The 19,877-nt window shown below is 41.6% G+C and overlaps 18 non-coding genes across 18 annotated transcripts; all 18 read left to right on the forward strand.

Moving 5' to 3' along the window:
- The first annotated feature begins 355 nt into the window (after positions 1–355).
- Positions 356–437, forward strand: TRNAL-AAG (transfer RNA leucine (anticodon AAG)). Its single transcript has one exon. It is a non-coding gene; the product is annotated as a tRNA-Leu (tRNA).
- Positions 438–2,142: 1,705 nt separating this feature from the next.
- TRNAW-CCA (transfer RNA tryptophan (anticodon CCA)) lies at positions 2,143–2,214 on the forward strand. Its single transcript has one exon. It is a non-coding gene; the product is annotated as a tRNA-Trp (tRNA).
- A 797-nt stretch (positions 2,215–3,011) lies between these two features.
- On the forward strand, positions 3,012–3,093 carry TRNAL-AAG (transfer RNA leucine (anticodon AAG)). The gene has a single exon. It is a non-coding gene; the product is annotated as a tRNA-Leu (tRNA).
- Positions 3,094–3,928: 835 nt separating this feature from the next.
- On the forward strand, positions 3,929–4,000 carry TRNAW-CCA (transfer RNA tryptophan (anticodon CCA)). Its single transcript has one exon. It is a non-coding gene; the product is annotated as a tRNA-Trp (tRNA).
- Positions 4,001–4,823: 823 nt separating this feature from the next.
- TRNAL-AAG (transfer RNA leucine (anticodon AAG)) lies at positions 4,824–4,905 on the forward strand. Its single transcript has one exon. It is a non-coding gene; the product is annotated as a tRNA-Leu (tRNA).
- A 910-nt stretch (positions 4,906–5,815) lies between these two features.
- TRNAW-CCA (transfer RNA tryptophan (anticodon CCA)) lies at positions 5,816–5,887 on the forward strand. The gene has a single exon. It is a non-coding gene; the product is annotated as a tRNA-Trp (tRNA).
- Positions 5,888–6,697: 810 nt separating this feature from the next.
- Positions 6,698–6,779, forward strand: TRNAL-AAG (transfer RNA leucine (anticodon AAG)). The gene has a single exon. It is a non-coding gene; the product is annotated as a tRNA-Leu (tRNA).
- An 836-nt stretch (positions 6,780–7,615) lies between these two features.
- TRNAW-CCA (transfer RNA tryptophan (anticodon CCA)) lies at positions 7,616–7,687 on the forward strand. The gene has a single exon. It is a non-coding gene; the product is annotated as a tRNA-Trp (tRNA).
- Positions 7,688–8,499: 812 nt separating this feature from the next.
- Positions 8,500–8,581, forward strand: TRNAL-AAG (transfer RNA leucine (anticodon AAG)). Its single transcript has one exon. It is a non-coding gene; the product is annotated as a tRNA-Leu (tRNA).
- Positions 8,582–9,417: 836 nt separating this feature from the next.
- Positions 9,418–9,489, forward strand: TRNAW-CCA (transfer RNA tryptophan (anticodon CCA)). Its single transcript has one exon. It is a non-coding gene; the product is annotated as a tRNA-Trp (tRNA).
- Positions 9,490–11,211: 1,722 nt separating this feature from the next.
- Positions 11,212–11,283, forward strand: TRNAW-CCA (transfer RNA tryptophan (anticodon CCA)). Its single transcript has one exon. It is a non-coding gene; the product is annotated as a tRNA-Trp (tRNA).
- Positions 11,284–13,004: 1,721 nt separating this feature from the next.
- TRNAW-CCA (transfer RNA tryptophan (anticodon CCA)) lies at positions 13,005–13,076 on the forward strand. Its single transcript has one exon. It is a non-coding gene; the product is annotated as a tRNA-Trp (tRNA).
- A 1,725-nt stretch (positions 13,077–14,801) lies between these two features.
- TRNAW-CCA (transfer RNA tryptophan (anticodon CCA)) lies at positions 14,802–14,873 on the forward strand. The gene has a single exon. It is a non-coding gene; the product is annotated as a tRNA-Trp (tRNA).
- An 804-nt stretch (positions 14,874–15,677) lies between these two features.
- Positions 15,678–15,759, forward strand: TRNAL-AAG (transfer RNA leucine (anticodon AAG)). Its single transcript has one exon. It is a non-coding gene; the product is annotated as a tRNA-Leu (tRNA).
- Positions 15,760–16,584: 825 nt separating this feature from the next.
- Positions 16,585–16,656, forward strand: TRNAW-CCA (transfer RNA tryptophan (anticodon CCA)). The gene has a single exon. It is a non-coding gene; the product is annotated as a tRNA-Trp (tRNA).
- An 802-nt stretch (positions 16,657–17,458) lies between these two features.
- TRNAL-AAG (transfer RNA leucine (anticodon AAG)) lies at positions 17,459–17,540 on the forward strand. Its single transcript has one exon. It is a non-coding gene; the product is annotated as a tRNA-Leu (tRNA).
- Positions 17,541–18,365: 825 nt separating this feature from the next.
- Positions 18,366–18,437, forward strand: TRNAW-CCA (transfer RNA tryptophan (anticodon CCA)). The gene has a single exon. It is a non-coding gene; the product is annotated as a tRNA-Trp (tRNA).
- An 802-nt stretch (positions 18,438–19,239) lies between these two features.
- TRNAL-AAG (transfer RNA leucine (anticodon AAG)) lies at positions 19,240–19,321 on the forward strand. The gene has a single exon. It is a non-coding gene; the product is annotated as a tRNA-Leu (tRNA).
- The last annotated feature ends 556 nt before the right edge of the window (positions 19,322–19,877 follow it).

Consider the following 19,877-nt stretch of genomic DNA (forward strand, 5'->3'; position numbering starts at 1 on the left):
GGTCATTTGACACGCTAGCAGCTTTCACCTGAATGTAACACGAGGAACTTGCGCTTCAAACTCTTTTGATATATATATATATATATATTTATATATATTAGAATAATATTTGTTCTGTGTGAGAATAAATAGAGGGGGATGTGTAATATTTTAGAATTGATCTAGTTTTCTTGTATTTTTGCCGTCCTGTAGAGGTGAAGGCGCTCTAAATGACCTATGCCGCCAGCAGTGCCACATGAGTGTGGAAAGATATTGTCGGGACTTGCAACCTTTTGACAAGAAAGAAAATGAAATGATCAGAACGCTGCCAAATGGCGTGCGTGTTGTGAGTACACAGCCGCCGGAAACATGCGCAGGTAGCGTGGCCGAGCGGTCTAAGGCGCTGGATTAAGGCTCCAGTCTCTTCGGGGGCGTGGGTTCGAATCCCACCGCTGCCATCAAGCTCCTTTTTTCTTCCATAAACGCATCACGCCGTTTGAATACCGCTTCCTTATTTGCCACAAGGTGCAACTTACGTGGGCTTGGAAATGCACTTGTTTCATACTCCTTTGATCTTTAAACATGGAACAGTATCACAGAAAGTTACAAAAGTAATTCAGGATGAAAAGAAGACTCAGGTTCAACCATTCACCCACCCTTCTTCCCCTTGTTGTTCCAAATGAAGGAGAAAGGAAAAAAAATGAAAGACCTGAAGTCATTTTCAATTGTGCCCCAAATTGAGAAGCAGGATTCCTTTAGAACTCCATATTTGCATTTCCGATTTCTCCTTGGATCAACAAGCTGTGTCACAATACCCACTTTAGATACTATAGTGGCATAGTTTCCAGCTTTGCCACAAGAACATCGAGGCCATCCTCAAATACATCTACTGAATGCCATAAAACACCTTCTTTAGGAAGAGAATTTAACATCTTTCTTCTCACTTGAAAGAGGCCACAAATTGTCCTAAATATAAAGCTAGCAAAGAGTAAGGATATTAGGATAATATTTGTTCTGTGTGAGAATAAATGTGTAATATTTTAGAATTTATCTAGTTTTCTTGTATTTTTGCCGTCCTGTAGAGGTGAAGGCGCTCTAAATGACCTATGCCGCCAGCAGTGCCACATCAGTGTGGAAAGATATTGTCGGGACTTGCAACCTTTTGACAAGAAAGAAAATGAAATGATCAGAACGCTGCCAAATGGCGTGCGTGTTGTGAGTACACAGCCGCTGGAAACATGCGCAGGTAGTGTGGCCGAGCAGTCTAAGGCGCTGGATTAAGGCTCCAGTCTCTTCGGGGGCGTGGGTTCGAATCCCACCGCTGCCATCAAGCTCCTTTTTTCTTCCATAAACGCATCACGCCGTTTGAATACCGCTTCTTTATTTGCCACAAGTTGCAACTTACGTAGGCTTGGAAATGCACTTGTTTCATACTCCTTTGATCTTTAAACATGGAACAGTATCACAGAAAGTTACAAAAGTAATTCAGGATGAAAAGAAGACTCAGGTTCAACCATTCACCCACCCTTCTTCCCCTTGTTGTTCCAAATGAAGGAGAAAGGAAAAAAAATGAAAGACCTGAAGTCATTTTCAATTGTGCCCCAAATTGGGAAGCAGGATTCCTTTAGAACTCCATATTTGCATTTCCGATTTCTCATTGGATCAACAAGCTGTGTCACAATACCCACTTTAGATACTATAGTGGCATAGTTTCCAGCTTTGCCACAAGAACATCGAGGCCATCCTCAAATACATCTACTGAATGCCATAAAACACCTTCTTTAGGAAGAGAATTTAACATCTTTCTTCTCACTTGAAAGAGGCCACAAATTGTCCTAAATATAAAGCTAGCAAAGAGTAAGTCACGTGGAGAATTCCACACCATGCACGATTCACCCCAGCATTTGCATGTTCCATTGTAATGTAATTAAACCGGTATGGCTTCACATTGCCGCAAACACAGAAACTGGCTAGCTGGTGCCTTTCTGTTTGGCTTTGCCTTCAATTACAGTGGTATTGTGCTGAAAAGAAAAGTACTTATTTTCTTTCCTCTTTAGGCTGAATATTTAATATGACAGAATCTATCTAATTTTATGTCGGTTGGGGGAAATAACCTACCTTTGTTGGCTACTCTGTTGACGATCACTCCCACCTGCACAGTGAGACCTCGTGGCGCAACGGTAGCGCGTCTAACTCCAGATCAGAAGGTTGCGTGTTCAAATCACGTCGGGGTCATGCTGCTTTTGCTTTGGAGAAGAATAAGCACAGATCTCTTGTCATACCAGAGTTGGATAAAAAGCGCAAGGCACACGCCCCATTCTTAGCATGCTTAGCATATATTATCTATAAATCCCGTACTTGGATTATTTCATTATGTTGATGGCCAAAACTGGAAAAGTCCTGCTGATCTACAGTAGGTAAAATTGACATGCTGCAGGATTCCTGACTGTTTCAAATGAATTCTGTGGTTTTTAACCTGGGGGTCGGGACCCAAAAATAGAGTCCTCTTGTTAATTTAGCGTGTCATTTTAAGGGTTCCTCCTTTTTTTTTTTGCTTTACTCCCAGTCAAAACAGGTTCATGAATTGATTTCCTAGAGGCAGCATTTGAATGCTGAATACTGGGCACAGCACTTTCCCTATGCTGGTGGTGAATTGTTATCTTGTGTTTGCACCTGTTGGTGGTCATTTGACACGCTAGCAGCTTTCACCTGAACGTAACACGAGGAACTTGCGCTTCAAACTCTTTTGATATATATATATATATTTATATATATTAGGATAATATTTGTTCTGTGTGAGAATAAATAGAGGGGGATGTGTAATATTTTAGAATTGATCTAGTTTTCTTGTATTTTTGCCGTCCTGTAGAGGTGAAGGCGCTCTAAATGACCTATGCCGCCAGCAGTGCCACATGAGTGTGGAAAGATATTGTCGGGACTTGCAACCTTTTGACAAGAAAGAAAATGAAATGATCAGAACGCTGCCAAATGGCGTGCGTGTTGTGAGTACACAGCCGCCGGAAACATGCGCAGGTAGCGTGGCCGAGCGGTCTAAGGTGCTGGATTAAGGCTCCAGTCTCTTTGGGGGCGTGGGTTCGAATCCCACCGCTGCCATCAAGCTCCTTTTTTCTTTCATAAACGCATCACGCCGTTTGAATACCGCTTCCTTATTTGCCACAAGGTGCAACTTACGTAGGCTTGGAAATGCACTTGTTTCATACTCCTTTGATATTTAAACATGGAACAGTTTCACAGAAAGTTACAAAAGTAATTCAGGATGAAAAGAAGACTCAGGTTCAACCATTCACCCACCCTTCTTCCCCTTGTTGTTCCAAATGAAGGAGAAAGGAAAAAAAATGAAAGACCTGAAGTCATTTTCAATTGTGCCCCAAATTGGGAAGCAGGATTCCTTTAGAACTCCATATTTGCATTTCCGATTTCTCCTTGGATCAACAAGCTGTGTCACAATACCCACTTTAGATACTATAGTGGCATAGTTTCCAGCTTTGCCACAAGAACATCGAGGCCATCCTCAAATACATCTACTGAATGCCATAAAACACCTTCTTTAGGAAGAGAATTTAACATCTTTCTTCTCACTTGAAAGAGGCCACAAATTGTCCTAAATATAAAGCTAGCAAAGAGTAAGTCACGTGGAGAATTCCACACATGCACGATTCACCCCAGCATTTGCATGTTCCATTGTAATGTAATTAAACCGGTATGGCTTCACATTGCCGCAAACACAGAAACTGGCTAGCTGGTGCCTTTCTGTTTGGCTTTGCCTTCAATTACAGTGGTATTGTGCTGAAAAGAAAAGTACTTATTTTCTTACCTCTTTAGGCTGAATATTTAATATGTCAGAATCTATCTAATTTTATGTCGGTTGGGGGAAATAACCTACCTTTGTTGGCTACTCTGTTGACGACCACTCCCACCTGCACAGTGAGACCTCGTAGCGCAACGGTAGCGCATCTGACTCCACATCAGAAGGTTGCGTGTTCAAATCACGTCGGGGTCATGCTTCTTTTGCTTTGGAGAAGAATAAGCACAGATCTCTTGACATACCAGAGTTGGATAAAAAGCGCAAGGCACACGCCCCATTCTTAGCATGCTTAGCATATATTATCTATATATCCCGTACTTGGATTATTTCATTATGTTGATGGCCAAAACTGGAAAAGTCCTGCTGATCTACAGTAGGTAAAATTGACATGCTGCAGGATTCCTGATTGTTTCAAATGAATTCTGTGGTTTTTAACCTGGGGGTCGGGACCCAAAAATAGAGTCCTCTTGTTAATTTAGCGTGTCATTTTAAGGGTTCCTCCTTTTTTTTTTGCTTTACTCCCAGTCAAAACAGGTTCATGAATTGATTTCCTAGAGGCAGCATTTGAATGCTGAATACTGGGCACAGCACTTTCCCTATGCTGGTGGTGAATTGTTATCTTGTGTTTGCACCTGTTGGTGGTCATTTGACACGCTAGCAGCTTTCACCTGAATGTAACACGAGGAACTTGCGCTTCAAACTCTTTTGATATATATATATATATATATATATATATATATATATATATATATTTATATATATTAGGATAATATTTGTTCTGTGTGAGAATAAATAGAGGGGGATGTGTAATATTTTAGAATTGATCTAGTTTTCTTGTATTTTTGCAGTCCTTTAGAGGTGAAGGCGCTCTAAATGACCTATGCCGCCAGCAGTGCCACATGAGTGTGGAAAGATATTGTCGGGACTTGCAACCTTTTGACAAGAAAGAAAATGAAATGATCAGAACGCTGCCAAATGGCGTGCGTGTTGGAGTACACAGCCGCCGGAAACATGCGCAGGTAGCGTGGCCGAGCGGTCTAAGGCGCTGGATTAAGGCTCCAGTCTCTTCGGGGGCGTGGGTTCGAATCCCACCGCTGCCATCAAGCTCCTGGCGCTGGATTAAGGCTCCAGTCTCTTCGGGGGCGTGGGTTCGAATCCCACCGCTGCCATCAAGCTCCTTTTTTCTTCCATAAACGCATCACGCCGTTTGAATACCGCTTCCTTATTTGCCATAAGGTGCAACTTACGTAGGCTTGGAAATGCACATGTTTCATACTCCTTTGATCTTTAAACATGGAACAGTATCACAGAAAGTTACAAAAGTAATTCAGGATGAAAAGAAGACTCAGGTTCAACCATTCACCCACCCTTCTTCCCCTTGTTGTTCCAAATGAAGGAGAAAGGAAAAAAAATGAAAGACCTGAAGTCATTTTCAATTGTGCCCCAAATTGGGAAGCAGGATTCCTTTAGAACTCCATATTTGCATTTCCGATTTCTCATTGGATCAACAAGCTGTGTCACAATACCCACTTTAGATACTATAGTGGCATAGTTTCCAGCTTTGCCACAAGAACATCGAGGCCATCCTCAAATACATCTACTGAATGCCATAAAACACCTTCTTTAGGAAGAGAATTTAACATCTTTCTTCTCACTTGAAAGAGGCCACAAATTGTCCTAAATATAAAGCTAGCAAAGAGTAAGTCACGTGGAGAATTCCACACCATGCACGATTCACCCCAGCATTTGCATGTTCCATTGTAATGTAATTAAACCGGTATGGCTTCACATGGCCACAAACACAGATACTGGATAGCTGGTGCAGTGCCTTTCTGTTTGGCTTTGCCTTCAATTACAGTGGTATTGTGCTGAAAAGAAAAGTACTTATTTTCTTTCCTCTTTAGGCTGAATATTTAATTTGTCAGAATCTATCTAATTTTATGTCGGTGGGGGAAAAAAAACTACCTTTGTTGGCTACTCTGTTGACGACCACATCCACCTTTACAATGAGACCTCGTGGCGCAACGGTAGCGCGTCTGACTCCAGATCAGAAGGTTGTGTGTTCAAATCACGTCGGGGTCATGCTGCTTTTGCTTTGGAGAAGAATAAGCACAGATCTCTTGTCATACCAGAGTTGGATAAAAAGCGCAAGGCACACGCCCCATTCTTAGCATGCTTAGCATATATTATCTATATATCCCGTACTTGGATTATTTCATTATGTTGATGGCCAAAACTGGAAAAGTCCTGCTGATCTACAGTAGGTAAAATTGACATGCTGCAGGATTCCTGAATGTTTCAAATGAATTCTGTGGTTTTTAACCTGGGGGTCGGGACCCAAAAATAGAGTCCTCTTGTTAATTTAGCGTGTCATTTTAAGGGTTCCTCCTTTTTTTTTTGCTTTACTCCCAATCAAAACAGGTTCATGAATTGATTTCCTAGAGGCAGCATTTGAATGCTGAATACTGGGCACAGCACTTTCCCTATGCTGGTGGTGAATTGTTATCTTGTGTTTGCACCTGTTGGTGGTCATTTGACACGCTAGCAGCTTTCACCTGAATGTAACACAAGGAACTTGCGCTTCAAACTCTTTTGATATATATATATATATATATATATATATATTTATATATATTAGGATAATATTTGTTCTGTGTGAGAATAAATAGAGGGGGATGTGTAATATTTTAGAATTGATCTAGTTTTCTTGTATTTTTGCCGTCCTTTAGAGGTGAAGGCGCTCTAAATGACCTATGCCGCCAGCAGTGCCACATGAGTGTGGAAAGATATTGTCGGGACTTGCAACCTTTTGACAAGAAAGAAAATGAAATGATCAGAACGCTGCCAAATGGCGTGTGTGTTGTGAGTACACAGCCGCCGGAAACATGCGCAGGTAGCGTGGCCGAGCGGTCTAAGGTGCTGGATTAAGGCTCCAGTCTCTTTGGGGGCGTGGGTTCGAATCCCACCGCTGCCATCAAGCTCCTTTTTTCTTCCATAAACGCATCACGCCGTTTGAATACCGCTTCCTTATTTGCCACAAGGTGCAACTTACGTAGGCTTGGAAATGCACATGTTTCATACTCCTTTGATCTTTAAACATGGAACAGTATCACAGAAAGTTACAAAAGTAATTCAGGATGAAAAGAAGACTCAGGTTCAACCATTCACCCACCCTTCTTCCCCTTGTTGTTCCAAATGAAGGAGAAAGGAAAAAAAATGAAAGACCTGAAGTCATTTTCAATTGTGCCCCAAATTGGGAAGCAGGATTCCTTTAGAACTCCATATTTGCATTTCCGATTTCTCCTTGGATCAACAAGCTGTGTCACAATATCCACTTTAGATACTATAGTGGCATAGTTTCCAGCTTTGCCACAAGAACATCGAGGCCATCCTCAAATACATCTACTGAATTCCATAAAACACCTTCTTTAGGAAGAGAATTTAACATCTTTCTTCTCACTTGAAAGAGGCCACAAATTGTCCTAAATATAAAGCTAGCAAAGAGTAAGTCACGTGGAGAATTCCACACCATGCACGATTCACCCCAGCATTTGCATGTTCCATTGTAATGTAATTAAACCGGTATGGCTTCACATTGCCGCAAACACAGAAACTGGCTAGCTGGTGCCTTTCTGTTTGGCTTTGCCTTCAATTACAGTGGTATTGTGCTGAAAAGAAAAGTACTTATTTTCTTTCCTCTTTAGGCTGAATATTTAATATGTCAGAATCTATCTAATTTTATGTCGGTTGGGGGAAATAACCTACCTTTGTTGGCTACTCTGTTGACGACCACTCCCACCTGCACAGTGAGACCTCGTGGCGCAACGGTAGCGTGTCTGACTCCAGATCAGAAGGTTGCGTGTTCAAATCACGTCGGGGTCATGCTGCTTTTGCTTTGGAGAAGAATAAGCACAGATCTCTTGTCATACCAGAGTTGGATAAAAAGCGCAAGGCACACGCCCCATTCTTAGCATGCTTAGCATATATTATCTATATATCCCGTACTTGGATTATTTCATTATGTTGATGGCCAAAACTGGAAAAGTCCTGCTGATCTACAGTAGGTAAAATTTACATGCTGCAGGATTCCTGAATGTTTCAAATGAATTCTGTGGTTTTTAACCTGGGGGTCGGGACCCAAAAATAGAGTCCTCTTGTTAATTTAGCGTGTCATTTTAAGGGTTCCTCCTTTTTTTTTTGCTTTACTCCCAGTCAAAACAGGTTCATGAATTGATTTCCTAGAGGCAGCATTTGAATGCTGAATACTGGGCACAGCACTTTCCCTATGCTGGTGGTGAATTGTTATCTTGTGTTTGCACCTGTTGGTGGTCATTTGACACGCTAGCAGCTTTCACCTGAATGTAACACGAGGAACTTGCACTTCAAACTCTTTTGATATATATATATATATATATATATATATATATTTATATATATTAGGATAATATTTGTTCTGTGTGAGAATAAATAGAGGGGGATGTGTAATATTTTAGAATTGATCTAGTTTTCTTGTATTTTTGCCGTCCTTTAGAGGTGAAGGCGCTCTAAATGACCTATGCCGCCAGCAGTGCCACATGAGTGTGGAAAGATATTGTCGGGACTTGCAACCTTTTGACAAGAAAGAAAATGAAATGATCAGAACGCTGCCAAATGGCGTGCGTGTTGTGAGTACACAGCCGCCGGAAACATGCGCAGGTAGCGTGGCCGAGCGGTCTAAGGTGCTGGATTAAGGCTCCAGTCTCTTTGGGGGCGTGGGTTCGAATCCCACCGCTGCCATCAAGCTCCTTTTTTCTTCCATAAACGCATCACGCCGTTTGAATACCGCTTCCTTATTTGCCACAAGGTGCAACTTACGTAGGCTTGGAAATGCACATGTTTCATACTCCTTTGATCTTTAAACATGGAACAGTATCACAGAAAGTTACAAAAGTAATTCAGGATGAAAAGAAGACTCAGGTTCAACCATTCACCCACCCTTCTTCCCCTTGTTGTTCCAAATGAAGGAGAAAGGAAAAAAAATGAAAGACCTGAAGTCATTTTCAATTGTGCCCCAAATTGGGAAGCAGGATTCCTTTAGAACTCCATATTTGCATTTCCGATTTCTCCTTGGATCAACAAGCTGTGTCACAATACCCACTTTAGATACTATAGTGGCATAGTTTCCAGCTTTGCCACAAGAACATCGAGGCCATCCTCAAATACATCTACTGAATGCCATAAAACACCTTCTTTAGGAAGAGAATTTAACATCTTTCTTCTCACTTGAAAGAGGCCACAAATTGTCCTAAATATAAAGCTAGCAAAGAGTAAGTCACGTGGAGAATTCCACACCATGCACGATTCACCCCAGCATTTGCATGTTCCATTGTAATGTAATTAAACCGGTATGGCTTCACATTGCCGCAAACACAGAAACTGGCTAGCTGGTGCCTTTCTGTTTGGCTTTGCCTTCAATTACAGTGGTATTGTGCTGAAAAGAAAAGTACTTATTTTCTTTCCTCTTTAGGCTGAATATTTAATATGTCAGAATCTATCTAATTTTATGTCGGTTGGGGTAAATAACCTACCTTTGTTGGCTACTCTGTTGACGACCACTCCCACCTGCACAGTGAGACCTCGTGGCGCAACGGTAGCGCGTCTGACTCCAGATCAGAAGGTTGCGTGTTCAAATCACGTCGGGGTCATGCTGCTTTTGCTTTGGAGAAGAATAAGCACAGATCTCTTGTCATACCAGAGTTGGATAAAAAAGCGCAAGGCACACGCCCCATTCTTAGCATGCTTAGCATATATTATCTATATATCCCGTACTTGGATTATTTCATTATGTTGATGGCCAAAACTGGAAAAGTCCTGCTGATCTACAGTAGGTAAAATTGACATGCTGCAGGATTCCTGAATGTTTCAAATGAATTCTGTGGTTTTTAACCTGGGGGTCGGGACCCAAAAATAGAGTCCTCTTGTTAATTTAGCGTGTCATTTTAAGGGTTCCTCCTTTTTTTTTTGCTTTACTCCCAGTCAAAACAGGTATTATGAATTGATTTCCTAGAGGCAGCATTTGAATGCTGAATACTGGGCACAGCACTTTCCCTATGCTGGTGGTGAATTGTTATCTTGTGTTTGCACCTGTTGGTGGTCATTTGACACGCTAGCAGCTTTCACCTGAATGTAACACGAGGAACTTGCACTTCAAACTCTTTTGATATATATATATATATATATATTTATATATATTAGGATAATATTTGTTCTGTGTGAGAATAAATAGAGGGGGATGTGTAATATTTTAAAATTGATCTAGTTTTCTTGTATTTTTGCCGTCCTTTAGAGGTGAAGGCGCTCTAAATGACCTATGCCGCCAGCAGTGCCACATGAGTGTGGAAAGATATTGTCGGGACTTGCAACCTTTTGACAAGAAAGAAAATGAAATGATCAGAACGCTGCCAAATGGCGTGCGTGTTGTGAGTACACAGCCGCCGGAAACATGCGCAGGTAGCGTGGCCGAGCGGTCTCAGGTGCTGGATTAAGGCTCCAGTCTCTTTGGGGGCGTGGGTTCGAATCCCACCGCTGCCATCAAGCTCCTTTTTTCTTCCATAAACGCATCACGCCGTTTGAATACCGCTTCCTTATTTGCCACAAGGTGCAACTTACGTAGGCTTGGAAATGCACTTGTTTCATACTCCTTTGATCTTTAAACATGGAACAGTATCACAGAAAGTTACAAAAGTAATTCAGGATGAAAAGAAGACTCAGGTTCAACCATTCACCCACCCTTCTTCCCCTTGTTGTTCCAAATGAAGGAGAAAGGAAAAAAAATGAAAGACCTGAAGTCATTTTCAATTGTGCCCCAAATTGGGAAGCAGGATTCCTTTAGAACTCCATATTTGCATTTCCGATTTCTCATTGGATCAACAAGCTGTGTCACAATACCCACTTTAGATACTATAGTGGCATAGTTTCCAGCTTTGCCACAAGAACATCGAGGCCATCCTCAAATACATCTACTGAATGCCATAAAACACCTTCTTTAGGAAGAGAATTTAACATCTTTCTTCTCACTTGAAAGAGGCCACAAATTGTCCTAAATATAAAGCTAGCAAAGAGTAAGTCACGTGGAGAATTCCACACCATGCACGATTCACCCCAGCATTTGCATGTTCCATTGTAATGTAATTAAACCGGTATGGCTTCACATTGCCGCAAACACAGAAACTGGCTAGCTGGTGCCTTTCTGTTTGGCTTTGCCTTCAATTACAGTGGTATTGTGCTGAAAAGAAAAGTACTTATTTTCTTTCCTCTTTAGGCTGAATATTTAATATGTCAGAATCTATCTAATTTTATGTCGGTTGGGGTAAATAACCTACCTTTGTTGGCTACTCTGTTGACGACCACTCCCACCTGCACAGTGAGACCTCGTGGTGCAACGGTAGCGCGTCTGACTCCAGATCAGAAGGTTGCGTGTTCAAATCACGTCGGGGTCATGCTGCTTTTGCTTTGGAGAAGAATAAGCACAGATCTCTTGTCATACCAGAGTTGGATAAAAAAGCGCAAGGCACACGCCCCATTCTTAGCATGCTTAGCATATATTATCTATATATCCCGTACTTGGATTATTTCATTATGTTGATGGCCAAAACTGGAAAAGTCCTGCTGATCTACAGTAGGTAAAATTGACATGCTGCAGGATTCCTGAATGTTTCAAATGAATTCTGTGGTTTTTAACCTGGGGGTCGGGACCCAAAAATAGAGTCCTCTTGTTAATTTAGCGTGTCATTTTAAGGGTTCCTCCTTTTTTTTTTGCTTTACTCCCAGTCAAAACAGGTTCATGAATTGATTTCCTAGAGGCAGCATTTGAATGCTGAATACTGGGCACAGCACTTTCCCTATGCTGGTGGTGAATTGTTATCTTGTGTTTGCACCTGTTGGTGGTCATTTGACACGCTAGCAGCTTTCACCTGAATGTAACACGAGGAACTTGCACTTCAAACTCTTTTGATATATATATATATATATATATTTATATATATTAGGATAATATTTGTTCTGTGTGAGAATAAATAGAGGGGGATGTGTAATATTTTAAAATTGATCTAGTTTTCTTGTATTTTTGCCGTCCTTTAGAGGTGAAGGCGCTCTAAATGACCTATGCCGCCAGCAGTGCCACATGAGTGTGGAAAGATATTGTCGGGACTTGCAACCTTTTGACAAGAAAGAAAATGAAATGATCAGAACGCTGCCAAATGGCGTGCGTGTTGTGAGTACACAGCCGCCGGAAACATGCGCAGGTAGCGTGGCCGAGCGGTCTCAGGTGCTGGATTAAGGCTCCAGTCTCTTTGGGGGCGTGGGTTCGAATCCCACCGCTGCCATCAAGCTCCTTTTTTCTTCCATAAACGCATCACGCCGTTTGAATACCGCTTCCTTATTTGCCACAAGGTGCAACTTACGTAGGCTTGGAAATGCACTTGTTTCATACTCCTTTGATCTTTAAACATGGAACAGTATCACAGAAAGTTACAAAAGTAATTCAGGATGAAAAGAAGACTCAGGTTCAACCATTCACCCACCCTTCTTCCCCTTGTTGTTCCAAATGAAGGAGAAAGGAAAAAAAATGAAAGACCTGAAGTCATTTTCAATTGTGCCCCAAATTGGGAAGCAGGATTCCTTTAGAACTCCATATTTGCATTTCCGATTTCTCATTGGATCAACAAGCTGTGTCACAATACCCACTTTAGATACTATAGTGGCATAGTTTCCAGCTTTGCCACAAGAACATCGAGGCCATCCTCAAATACATCTACTGAATGCCATAAAACACCTTCTTTAGGAAGAGAATTTAACATCTTTCTTCTCACTTGAAAGAGGCCACAAATTGTCCTAAATATAAAGCTAGCAAAGAGTAAGTCACGTGGAGAATTCCACACCATGCACGATTCACCCCAGCATTTGCATGTTCCATTGTAATGTAATTAAACCGGTATGGCTTCACATTGCCGCAAACACAGAAACTGGCTAGCTGGTGCCTTTCTGTTTGGCTTTGCCTTCAATTACAGTGGTATTGTGCTGAAAAGAAAAGTACTTATTTTCTTTCCTCTTTAGGCTGAATATTTAATATGACAGAATCTATCTAATTTTATGTCCTTTGGGGGAAATAACCTACCTTTGTTGGCTACTCTGTTGACGATCACTCCCACCTGCACAGTGAGACCTCGTGGCGCAACGGTAGCGCGTCTAACTCCAGATCAGAAGGTTGCGTGTTCAAATCACGTCGGGGTCATGCTGCTTTTGCTTTGGAGAAGAATAAGCACAGATCTCTTGTCATACCAGATTCGGATAAAAAAGCGCAAGGCACACGCCCCATTCTTAGCATGCTTAGCATATATTATCTATATATCCCGTACTTGGATTATTTCATTATGTTGATGGCCAAAACTGGAAAAGTCCTGCTGATCTACAGTAGGTAAAATTGACATGCTGCAGGATTCCTGAATGTTTCAAATGAATTCTGTGGTTTTTAACCTGGGGGTCGGGACCCAAAAATAGAGTCCTCTTGTTAATTTAGCGTGTCATTTTAAGGGTTCCTCCTTTTTTTTTTGCTTTACTCCCAGTCAAAACAGGTTCATGAATTGATTTCCTAGAGGCAGCATTTGAATGCTGAATACTGGGCACAGCACTTTCCCTATGCTGGTGGTGAATTGTTATCTTGTGTTTGCACCTGTTGGTGGTCATTTGACACGCTAGCAGCTTTCACCTGAATGTAACACGAGGAACTTGCACTTCAAACTCTTTTGATATATATATATATATATATATATATTTATATATATTAGGATAATATTTGTTCTGTGTGAGAATAAATAGAGGGGGATGTGTAATATTTTAGAATTGATCTAGTTTTCTTGTATTTTTGCCGTCCTTTAGAGGTGAAGGCGCTCTAAATGACCTATGCCGCCAGCAGTGCCACATGAGTGTGGAAAGATATTGTCGGGACTTGCAACCTTTTGACAAGAAAGAAAATGAAATGATCAGAACGCTGCCAAATGGCGTGCGTGTTGTGAGTACACAGCCGCCGGAAACATGCGCAGGTAGAGTGGCCGAGCAGTCTAAGGTGCTGGATTAAGGCTCCAGTCTCTTCGGGGCCGTGGGTTCGAATCCCACCACTGCCATCAAGCTCCTTTTTTCTTCCATAAACGCATCACGCCGTTTGAATACCGCTTCCTTATTTGCCACAAGGTGCAACTTACGTAGGCTTGGAAATGCACTTGTTTCATACTCCTTTGATCTTTAAACATGGAACAGTATCACAGAAAGTTACAAAAGTAATTCAGGATGAAAAGAAGACTCAGGTTCAACCATTCACCCACCCTTCTTCCCCTTGTTGTTCCAAATGAAGGAGAAAGGAAAAAAAATGAAAGACCTGAAGTCATTTTCAATTGTGCCCCAAATTGGGAAGCAGGATTCCTTTAGAACTCCATATTTGCATTTCCGATTTCTCATTGGATCAACAAGCTGTGTCACAATACCCACTTTAGATACTATAGTGGCATAGTTTCCAGCTTTGCCACAAGAACATCAAGGCCATCCTCAAATACATCTACTGAATGCCATAAAACACCTTCTTTAGGAAGAGAATTTAACATCTTTCTTCTCACTTGAAAGAGGCCACAAATTGTCCTAAATATAAAGCTAGCAAAGAGTAAGTCACGTGGAGAATTCCACACCATGCACGATTCACCCCAGCATTTGCATGTTCCATTGTAATGTAATTAAACCGGTATGGCTTCACATTGCCGCAAACACAGAAACTGGCTAGCTGGTGCCTTTCTGTTTGGCTTTGCCTTCAATTACAGTGGTATTGTGCTGAAAAGAAAAGTACTTATTTTCTTTCCTCTTTAGGCTGAATATTTAATATGTCAGAATCTATCTAATTTTATGTCGGTTGGGGGAAATAACCTACCTTTGTTGGCTACTCTGTTGACGACCACTCCCACCTGCACAGTGAGACCTCGTGGCGCAACGGTAGCGCGTCTGACTCCAGATCAGAAGGTTGCGTGTTCAAATCACGTCGGGGTCATGCTGCTTTTGCTTTGGAGAAGAATAAGCACAGATCTCTTGTCATACCAGAGTTGGATAAAAAGCGCAAGGCACACGCCCCATTCTTAGCATGCTTAGCATATATTATCTATATATCCCGTACTTGGATTATTTCATTATGTTGATGGCCAAAACTGGAAAAGTCCTGCTGATCTACAGTAGGTAAAATTGACATGCTGCAGGATTCCTGAATGTTTCAAATGAATTCTGTGGTTTTTAACCTGGGGGTCGGGACCCAAAAATAGAGTCCTCTTGTTAATTTAGCGTGTCATTTTAAGGGTTCCTCCTTTTTTTTTTGCTTTACTCCCAGTCAAAACAGGTTCATGAATTGATTTCCTAGAGGCAGCATTTGAATGCTGAATACTGGGCACAGCACTTTCCCTATGCTGGTGGTGAATTGTTATCTTGTGTTTGCACCTGTTGGTGGTCATTTGACACGCTAGCAGCTTTCACCTGAATGTAACACGAGGAACTTGCACTTCAAACTCTTTTGATATATATATATATATATATATATTTATATATATTAGGATAATATTTGTTCTGTGTGAGAATAAATAGAGGGGGATGTGTAATATTTTAGAATTGATCTAGTTTTCTTGTATTTTTGCCGTCCTTTAGAGGTGAAGGCGCTCTAAATGACCTATGCCGCCAGCAGTGCCACATGAGTGTGGAAAGATATTGTCGGGACTTGCAACCTTTTGACAAGAAAGAAAATGAAATGATCAGAACGCTGCCAAATGGCGTGCGTGTTGTGAGTACACAGCCGCCGGAAACATGCGCAGGTAGCGTGGCCGAGCGGTCTAAGGTGCTGGATTAAGGCTCCAGTCTCTTCGGGGGCGTGGGTTCGAATCCCACCGCTGCCATCAAGCTCCTTTTTTCTTCCATAAACGCATCACGCCGTTTGAATACCGCTTCCTTATTTGCCACAAGGTGCAACTTACGTAGGCTTGGAAATGCACTTGTTTCATACTCCTTTGATCTTTAAACATGGAACAGTATCACAGAAAGTTACAAAAGTAATTCAGGATGAAAAGAAGACTCAGGTTCAACCATTCACTCACCCTTCTTCCCCTTGTTGTTCCAAATGAAGGAGAAAGGAAATGAAATGAAAAAAATGAAAGACCTGAAGTCATTTTCAATTGTGCCCCAAATTGGGAAGCAGGATTCCTTTAGAACTCCATATTTGCATTTCCGATTTCTCCTTGGATCAACAAGCTGTGTCACAATACCCACTTTAGATACTATAGTGGCATAGTTTCCAGCTTTGCCACAAGAACATCGAGGCCATCCTCAAATACATCTACTGAATGCCATAAAACACCTTCTTTCTTCTCACTTGAAAGAGGCCACAAATTGTCCTAAATATAAAGCTAGCAAAGAGTAAGTCACGTGGAGAATTCCACACCATGCACGATTCACCCCAGCATTTGCATGTTCCATTGTAATGTAATTAAAATCGGTATGGCTTCACATTGCCGCAAACACAGAAACTGGCTAGCTGGTGCCTTTCTGTTTGGCTTTGCCTTCAATTACAGTGGCATTGTGCTGAAAAGAAAAGTACTTATTTTCTTTCCTCTTTAGGCTGAATATTTAATATGACAGAATCTATCTAATTTTATGTCGGTTTGGGGGAAATAACCTACCTTTGTTGGCTACTCTGTTGACGATCACTCCCACCGGCACAGTGAGGCCTCGTGGTGCAACGGTAGCGCGTCTGACTCCAGATCAGAAGGTTGCGTGTTCAAATCACGTCGGGGTCATGCTGCTTTTGCTTTGGAGAAGAATAAGCACAGATCTCTTGTCATACCAGAGTTGGATAAAAAGCGCAAGGCACACGCCCCATTCTTAGCATGCTTAGCATATATTATCTATATATCCCGTACTTGGATTATTTCATTATGTTGATGGACAAAACTGGAAAAGTCCTGCTGATCTACAGTAGGTAAAATTGACATGCTGCAGGATTCCTGAATGTTTCAAATGAATTCTGTGGTTTTTAACCTGGGGGTCGGGACCCAAAAATAGAGTCCTCTTGTTAATTTAGCGTGTCATTTTAAGGGTTCCTCCTTTTTTTTTTGCTTTACTCCCAGTCAAAACAGGTTCATGAATTGATTTCCTAGAGGCAGCATTTGAATGCTGAATACTGGGCACAGCACTTTCCCTATGCTGGTGGTGAATTGTTATCTTGTGTTTGCACCTGTTGGTGGTCATTTGACACGCTAGCAGCTTTCACCTGAATGTAACACGAGGAACTTGCGCTTCAAACTCTTTTGATATATATATATATATATATATTTATATATATTAGGATAATATTTGTTCTGTGTGAGAATAAATAGAGGGGGATGTGTAATATTTTAGAATTGATCTAGTTTTCTTGTATTTTTGCCGTCCTTTAGAGGTGAAGGCGCTCTAAATGACCTATGCCGCCAGCAGTGCCACATGAGTGTGGAAAGATATTGTCGGGACTTGCAACCTTTTGACAAGAAAGAAAATGAAATGATCAGAACGCTGCCAAATGGCGTGCGTGTTGTGAGTACACAGCCGCCGGAAACATGCGCAGGTAGCGTGGCCGAGCGGTCTAAGGCGCTGGATTAAGGCTCCAGTCTCTTTGGGGGCGTGGGTTCGAATCCCACCGCTGCCATCAAGCTCCTTTTTTCTTCCATAAACGCATCACGCCGTTTGAATACCGCTTCCTTATTTGCCACAAGGTGCAACTTACGTAGGCTTGGAAATGCACATGTTTCATACTCCTTTGATCTTTAAACATGGAACAGTATCACAGAAAGTTACAAAAGTAATTCAGGATGAAAAGAAGACTCAGGTTCAACCATTCACCCACCCTTCTTCCCCTTGTTGTTCCAAATGAAGGAGAAAGGAAATGAAATGAAAAAAATGAAAGACCTGAAGTCATTTTCAATTGTGCCCCAAATTGGGAAGCAGGATTCCTTTAGAACTCCATATTTGCATTTCCGATTTCTCCTTGGATCAACAAGCTGTGTCACAATACCCACTTTAGATACTATAGTGGCATAGTTTCCAGCTTTGCCACAAGAACATCGAGGCCATCCTCAAATACATCTACTGAATGCCATAAAACACCTTCTTTCTTCTCACTTGAAAGAGGCCACAAATTGTCCTAAATATAAAGCTAGCAAAGAGTAAGTCACGTGGAGAATTCCACACCATGCACGATTCACCCCAGCATTTGCATGTTCCATTGTAATGTAATTAAAATCGGTATGGCTTCACATTGCCGCAAACACAGAAACTGGCTAGCTGGTGCCTTTCTGTTTGGCTTTGCCTTCAATTACAGTGGTATTGTGCTGAAAAGAAAAGTACTTATTTTCTTTCCTCTTTAGGCTGAATATTTAATATGACAGAATCTATCTAATTTTATGTCGGTTTGGGGGAAATAACCTACCTTTGTTGGCTACTCTGTTGACGATCACTCCCACCGGCACAGTGAGGCCTCGTGGTGCAACGGTAGCGCGTCTGACTCCAGATCAGAAGGTTGCGTGTTCAAATCACGTCGGGGTCATGCTGCTTTTGCTTTGGAGAAGAATAAGCACAGATCTCTTGTCATACCAGAGTTGGATAAAAAGCGCAAGGCACACGCCCCATTCTTAGCATGCTTAGCATATATTATCTATATATCCCGTACTTGGATTATTTCATTATGTTGATGGACAAAACTGGAAAAGTCCTGCTGATCTACAGTAGGTAAAATTGACATGCTGCAGGATTCCTGAATGTTTCAAATGAATTCTGTGGTTTTTAACCTGGGGGTCGGGACCCAAAAATAGAGTCCTCTTGTTAATTTAGCGTGTCATTTTAAGGGTTCCTCCTTTTTTTTTTGCTTTACTCCCAGTCAAAACAGGTTCATGAATTGATTTCCTAGAGGCAGCATTTGAATGCTGAATACTGGGCACAGCACTTTCCCTATGCTGGTGGTGAATTGTTATCTTGTGTTTGCACCTGTTGGTGGTCATTTGACACGCTAGCAGCTTTCACCTGAATGTAACACGAGGAACTTGCGCTTCAAACTCTTTTGATATATATATATATATATATATTTATATATATTAGGATAATATTTGTTCTGTGTGAGAATAAATAGAGGGGGATGTGTAATATTTTAGAATTGATCTAGTTTTCTTGTATTTTTGCCGTCCTTTAGAGGTGAAGGCGCTCTAAATGACCTATGCCGCCAGCAGTGCCACATGAGTGTGGAAAGATATTGTCGGGACTTGCAACCTTTTGACAAGAAAGAAAATGAAATGATCAGAACGCTGCCAAATGGCGTGCGTGTTGTGAGTACACAGCCGCCGGAAACATGCGCAGGTAGCGTGGCCGAGCGGTCTAAGGCGCTGGATTAAGGCTCCAGTCTCTTTGGGGGCGTGGGTTCGAATCCCACCGCTGCCATCAAGCTCCTTTTTTCTTCCATAAACGCATCACGCCGTTTGAATACCGCTTCCTTATTTGCCACAAGGTGCAACTTACGTAGGCTTGGAAATGCACATGTTTCATACTCCTTTGATCTTTAAACATGGAACAGTATCACAGAAAGTTACAAAAGTAATTCAGGATGAAAAGAAGACTCAGGTTCAACCATTCACCCACCCTTCTTCCCCTTGTTGTTCCAAATGAAGGAGAAAGGAAAAAAAATGAAAGACCTGAAGTCATTTTCAATTGTGCCCCAAATTGGGAAGCAGGATTCCTTTAGAACTCCATATTTGCATTTCCGATTTCTCCTTGGATCAACAAGCTGTGTCACAATACCCACTTTAGATACTATAGTGGCATAGTTTCCAGCTTTGCCACAAGAACATCGAGGCCATCCTCAAATACATCTACTGAATGCCATAAAACACCTTCTTTAGGAAGAGAATTTAACATCTTTCTTCTCACTTGAAAGAGGCCACAAATTGTCCTAAATATAAAGCTAGCAAAGAGTAAGTCACGTGGAGAATTCCACACC

Source organism: Pelobates fuscus, chromosome 3, assembly GCF_036172605.1.
Source record: "Pelobates fuscus isolate aPelFus1 chromosome 3, aPelFus1.pri, whole genome shotgun sequence".
In the NCBI taxonomy this organism is placed as follows: Eukaryota; Metazoa; Chordata; class Amphibia; order Anura; family Pelobatidae; genus Pelobates; species Pelobates fuscus.